Here is a 6,957-nt window from a genome sequence, read left to right as displayed (position 1 = left end):
TAAAACCAGAGGTACTTCTGCTAAGCTGCACTGGAAGGTAAAAAAGCCTTTTTGCACAGGAACCATGTGGGAATTGGACTGTTCTCGATCACGCTTCTGGTCTACTCAGCCTCCTGTGGGAGCTCCTCATTCCAGGATTTAGTTGTGCTGTATGGAGAAGTGCTTGTTAAAGCTCTCATTGGCAATTACAGGGATGCTTTCTGTAGTAATGCCAACAGAGGCCTGAAAAACATGGCAGTCAATCATTAGCATGAAGCTGAGGTAATAGGGCATTTGAGCACCTTGCCAGAGGGAGGAGCAGAAGGGCCATAATTTGTCTAAGGGTTAATGACAGTCTGTGCAGGATGGAGGGAGCTGAACATCATATAAAGCCTATTTAATGATATAAAGCATGAACTGTGGTAGTAGCCCTAGTCTAGCTGGTACTTTTGCAAGTGCTTAGTCTATGGATAAAGCAGTTGATCGTGAAAGCAGGATAATATGATGTGAAATACATGTAAGGCGGTAACTGATCGGAGAAAGCATGAGACAGTCTCTAATGAGTATACGTGAAACAACAGAGCTGTGGTTTGGGCTGGTATAGTCACTGACTAGCAGTACTATGCTTCTACCAATGTACTGTCCCTTGCAATACATTGTGTGTTTGGTCAAAGCAGTTTCTTAGTTTCTTTGAGAATCCTTATGCACTTTAGGCCACTGGTATGCAGTCACAACTTATTTAAAATAAATGGAGTACATGTCAGTACTCTGCTCCGTTGTTCCTTTTTTATTCCTAGGAAAAAAAAAAGCCACATGTTTTGAGTTGGGCCCATTTTAATCAGCTTGTGAAAACGCATAAGGTTAGTGAGCTCAAATACACTTTGATTAAAAAAAAAAGAAACAAGAAAAATACCCAAACCACCCTACCCCTTCCCACCTATCAACTGATATTTACACTTTTAATTTGACAAGGGCAAAGAAAGGCGCCTCTGCTGGAAATTGGTGTTAAGTTTTCAGACCAAAAGAAATTTCTGTATCAAAAGTATATATCTACTTAATCGTTCTCTGAAGAAATTACTGGTGACTCTCTGCTACCAGCTGCATTGGTGTTTTTAGACCCTGCCAAAGCGCAGGAGATATTATCATGCAAAGCCTTGCTATTAAAATAAAGGTGATATTGAAGTTAGGAGTGCAATGAAATATCTGGAGAGATGGAAAGCTCTAGCTGAAAGGATGCTGTTATAGTCCTTTCTGAAAGTTATCAGTACAGAAGGGCTGTTTTAATATACAGCAGTAGTTTCAGAGAGCATTAGATTCCTGATGCTGTCATTAGTCACACTGCTCTTTCATTCGAAGTGGCAATACTTCATTTTCTTACTGTGCACTAGCAGACGTTTTTATTTCAAAGAATTTCATAGGTCAATATCTACAATTGAAACCATGATGATCAAATATCAGGATCTCAAAGGACTTCAGAAAATTAACAAATAAAACCTCAAAGTGGCATGTAATGTGTGTGTGTGTGAGATGAAGAAAACAGGTGCCTATTACAGAGAGCTGCTTTTGCAGAATTCAGTGGGAAACCTCCAACACAGTCTGTATTTTCTGCAAGACTCCTACTGCTTAACTCTGCCCCTTTCCTGAGGTCAAGCTGTCATTTGTGGTAATTGTTACAGAAGCTACACAAACCAGTTGTAAACGTGACCTGAAAGGGAAACCAATCCTTTAATGAAAAACAAAAAGAAGTTAGGGAAGCACAGTGTCATCCTGTGTACTGAAACTTTGATGTGTCTTTTGGGTAGCTAACACTCATATCTCCTGAATGTCTTACTCCCACTTACGTAAGTCCTGTCAACACTTCTGAGAAGGGCCAGTTCTTTCACTGCCAGCCCTGCTTCCTGGAGATAACACCCTGTTTCCAAGTGATGACAGATACACAGTAGAAAAACTGCCTTAAGCCTGTCTATGTGGTGCTTTCATCAAAGATGTGCTGGTATAAAATTATTCCTATTACCAATGGACATTGACCCAGGAATTAACTGTGGTCCAATTTTCAGCAGACATGTAGCAGCCCAGAGAGGATTTTCACCTTCTGGAAAATGGAAAGTGCTCTCACTATTTAAAATGTGTACTTAGCAACATCAAAAGAATAAAATAAAAGATGGATATCTGTCATTGCTTAGAATGTATCTCTTCATCAAAGACTGTAGTCTTTTCATCAGGGAGTGTAGTGATAGGACAAGGGTAATGGGTTTAAACTTAAACAGGGGATAAACTAAAACAGGTTAGATATAAGGAAGTTCTTTACTGTGAGGGTGGTGAGGCACTGGAATGGGTTGCTCCATCCCTGGCAGTGTTCAAGGCCAGGCTGGACGAAGCCTTGGGTGAGATGGTTTAGTGTGAGGTGTCCCTACCCATGGCAGGGGGGTTGGAGCTAGATGATCTTAAGGTCCTTTCCAACCCTAACTATTCTATGATTCTATGATTTTTGGTTCACTGAACTAATGTAGGCAATTTTGATTTTCTCTGGTGATTGCATAGTACATCGTGCAGGTCAGAGAATTAATTGAGTTGTAAAAGCTCATGCTTTGGGTGATGAAATGTATTTTCTTCTTAACTTCTCTGACAACCCATGCACACAGTTCTGCACAGGAATATCTGGTATGCCCTCAAAGTGACCTGAAATTCTGCAATAAGGTTGTACAACAGAGTTCTGCTGATGTGAAATCTTGCTGAGGTGCAGGATTATAGAGGTGTAAGGGATAATTAACCAGAAAAACCCCACATCAGTAAAGTGAGAAAGAGGTTTGGTCTTTGCATTGGTAACTTGGAGATGGGATGCAGGGCGGACATGGGGCAGAGACACCCACCAGAAAGAGTTTTGTCAGAACAAGCAATCTCCAGGATGCATTTTGATAATACTGATGGGCATCTGGGCATGGGAAAGCCTGAATTTCCAGCAATGATCCTGGACGGCACAGCTGGAGCACCACACTGTGTGTCAGCTACCACTTGATGCGTTGTGAGCTGTTTCTTCATCTTTGGCTTTGGCTTTCCTGGAAGTAAAATTTTTATCATGCTATAAATCAGATCACTATGGGGAACCTGCTACTAGCAATTTGCATGCCAGTTTGTATCTAATTACTGAAATATCATTACTGAGGCTAAAAGCATGAGATGATAATATGAAAAATATACACATAAAAACTATTGGGCTAAAGGGCAGTAGTTATTTTTAGATGAGCAGCTCTGGCTTTTAGCAGGGAAGGAAAAAAGCCCAGATTTATTGTTAATGATAGCATAAATGCAGGCTAATGCAAATTTAGAGTTCAATTAAAAAGAAAATTCTCAAATTTAAAGGTGATTTGTTGTATCATTTCATGAAATACCTGATAGAAGAATAGGCAGAAAATTAGCTAGACCTGTGCCTTCCCACAATCCAGTCACCATGATGGAGCCAAAATACACATGGTGACCCTAAAACCCTGTTAAAATTTGGGATTCGCCCCTGTCTTCTGCTTTTATTAACTAAAGCTGTAATTGCAGCTGTAGGTGTGGTTCTTAAGGAGTCAGTGAACAGCTGCATGCAAAATTTGTTATCTCTCTCTGCCTTATTTTCAGCAGTCATTTGTCATTCACTGCTATTTGACAACTAAAGGGGAAAGGTAGTTAAGTGAGGATGATGCTAGTAGAGTTACTGATGCCAAACAACTTCCACAGGGGAATGTTTGTCAGGCCCTCACCATTTCCCTCCTGTCCCGGGGTCAGTGAGCTGTGTGTAGCTCAGGGCTGTACCAGAGTGAAGAAGGCTTATGTGGGATTTAGGGGTGTTTTACTCCTGTGTGTGGTGTGCTTGTCTGGTGAAGCCTTGTAGAGACTGAACAGGCAGTGGAGCTGAGTGGTTTCTGTGAGCAGAGGCTGTGTCTGCCCCCAGGGAGACACAGTTGGTGCTGGAAGCTGGTTCCAGTGGCTCTGTGGCCAGGCACAGCCTGGCCCGTCAGCACTTGTGGTGGTGGCACTTTGAGGAAGGAGATGTAAGAAAGAGGAAGAATGATGGAAATGTGAGGAGTGAGGACAAAAGTGTGAGGAACAGCCCTGTCAGTACTGAAGTGGGAGAGAGGAGGAGGGGGGAAGCACTCCAGGAGCCAGGGCTATGTTGAGGCAGGTGAAATGTATGGTCAGGAAGGAACAGCAGAGAGAGACTCACCGAATCTCCATTCTCTGTGCTACGTGGAGTCAGGTACAAAGGAGTGAAGCTGAGCTTGTGAAGAATGGGGCTTCGGTGTTAATTTTGTCTGTGTTTCTCACCACCTTAGTCTATTTTAACTGGCACTACAAAGAGTTGATTTTCACCAAGTTGATTCAATTTTGTCCATGACAGTGATTTGTAAGTGATCTCCCTTTCTGTTGTGGTTTAACCCCTCCTGCTGAGTGCCATGCTGAAACCAGGACACTGTCTTTATCATAGAATCATAGAATAGTTAGGGTTGGAAAGGACTTTAAGATCATCTAGTTTCAACCCCCCTGCCATGGGCAGGGACACCTCACACTAAACCATCTCACCCAAGATGAGTTGGGTGAGCCGGGCCTTGAACACTGCCAGGGATGGAGCATTCACAACCTTCCTGGGCAAAATCAAATATATCAATATTATCAATACCTACAAGCTTTTCCTTTTATTTTCTTTCTATCCTGTGGAGGAGGGGGAGTGAGAGAGCCGCTGGGTGTGTGTCTGGCAGCCAGTCACAGTCAATCTACTATGTGGGCAAGCTTAGAAGAGGACAAAACACACTTGCATGTGGTTCATCCACGTTGTTCCTTTTTCAACAGGAGGAAGTTTGTGGCTGTTTGAAGGGAGAAGTATCTTCAAAAGCTTTGGAGCTCAAATTCTGAATCTACAGGAGAAAATAAATCTGGGCTGTGAAATGGCCACAGGTATACTCATACTTGTGCTGCTGCTAACGATTACTTTTCCTTGTATGAGCTATCCCCTCACAGTTCTTGGTCTCCAGTGTGCCAGAGTGGGAGCAAACCATCCCTGCTGCAAAGATGAGAGCTGCAAAGTCTGCACATGGGCTTGAACCTCCCAATCTCTTCTCACTGTCCTCTTTCTTCTCTGCCATCCCAGGCCACCTGCCAGGGCTGGTGGCTCACTTCTTGACATGGTCAGAGGTGCTCTGTCTCATCCTGGAGCCTTCAAAGGCTTCCCACTCTTCACATGCCCTTCCTGTATCTGCTCTCCCTCAAACTCCCAGAGCAATTTCCATGGAACACCTCTGCAGTAAGCTTGCTGAAAGCTGAGGGTAAACTGCTGTTCTTGTCATCTCTGGAAGGTTTTTCTATTTTGCTACACCTTTCTTTGCTGCTCTTCACATTGTGCAGTGAGGGATGTTTTTGGCTCTAGCTATAGTATTGACACAGGCCATTTTGTATCATTTTGGCTCCTGGTGCTCTGCATCCATGTTAACAGGTAGTAGTTGTGTGAACTGCTTAATGTATCACTGAAAAGGTGGCTGCTCATATACACTTGGGAGCCTTTTCTCTTTTCTTTTTTTTTTTTTTTCATTTTTCGAAAGAATAGAAATGTGTTGTAACAGGTAAATGAATTAAAGTTCTTGGAAAAATCTGTTTCTTGAGCTAATAATCTGAAGCCCATTTAGGTAAGAGACACAGAATTCAGACAGTATTTAGCAGATTCGGTGAAACAAGTGAAAATTTCTTCAATAAAAAACTGCTAGGTCTCAGTCCCATGTTAACATAAGCACACTGCTCCATATTAGTAAATTTACTGTTAATGTCACTGAATGAGTGAATATTTTGTCTGTGACATAGAAGAAATAATGTAGAGTAACACAATCAGAAAAGAAATCACACTGTATAAGGAGTTCTACTTTATTAGAGTTTTATGGCCAGATCAATACACATCAGTTTTGCTTTGTTGTATTGTAAAAGTGAGATGGTGTCTGTGGTATATGATTCCAACTACATCATTTTGTAAAAATAAAAAGTACTGGGCTACGGACAGCAGTCGGATGTGTCCTTCAGAAGATTCCCTTACAATCCAGAAAATAACAGGCTCATGTTACAGAACTTCCTACAGAACTGCTTTGCTGTTACCTGCATCCTTTGTTAATCTTCATCTGCATTTCCTTCTAAGCAGAGGTAAGCTGTAACACTCAAACTTCAGTGTTACTGAGGGCTGTGTCTCAACGGTTTTTTGGTTATTCAATCCTATAATCTGTCACAAGTTATTTAAAGTTATCTGCAACCAGCATGTACACAGACAGGTGCAGCATAGTAGGTGTTTTGCTTTACTTTGCTTTTGCCAGGAGGTATTTTGCAGGGAAATTTGGTAAAGGCAAAGATTACCTATGCACTGAGAATTTTATGTCCATATTGTCAATAGAGAATGCTGGTACTAAGGAAACAGGTACATTTTGTTGGAGCATTATTTCTTTATTACTTTTCACCTTCCAAGTGTCCAACAGCATTGTGTCCATGATAATTTCTGGGTTAAGAAGTACTGGGGTAAGGTGTCCAGGGAGAAAGTCTGGTGGAAGAGAGGGGGAAGGAGCTTGATTGATGTGAGCTGCAAACTGTTTCCCCAAAAAGGACATGCATAAACTGAGTAAAGCCTTAAAAATTGTGCTTACTGCCAAAATCCTGTGTTTGGGAAGTGTGGAAACGCACTGATTGAGTCTCCTTCTCTTCTCTCCTTTCCTAGATATCTAAGTGCTAAAAGTGGGACATACTCCCTTTTTCATAGTGCTTTTTGTGTTAATAAAGTTGCTGCTGCATGAAAAGTCATAAAATAGTGAAACTGTGTCACACATGGTTGTAGAGCAGAGTGACTTTATATCATCATCTCTCCTTTTTTTGTGGATATCTCAGAGGCAAATATCAGATAAGACCCTAAATACCTCTCAGATCTGACCTTTTAAAATATGGTGGGTCAGTTTGGGGAAAAAGATGTGAAAT

The sequence above is a fragment of the Pezoporus occidentalis genome, unplaced genomic scaffold (genome assembly GCF_034315485.1).
Source record: "Pezoporus occidentalis ecotype Australia unplaced genomic scaffold, CSIRO_AGI_Poc_V1 ctg54, whole genome shotgun sequence".
In the NCBI taxonomy this organism is placed as follows: Eukaryota; Metazoa; Chordata; class Aves; order Psittaciformes; family Psittacidae; genus Pezoporus; species Pezoporus occidentalis.
Note: the sequence above shows the minus strand (reverse complement) of the source record.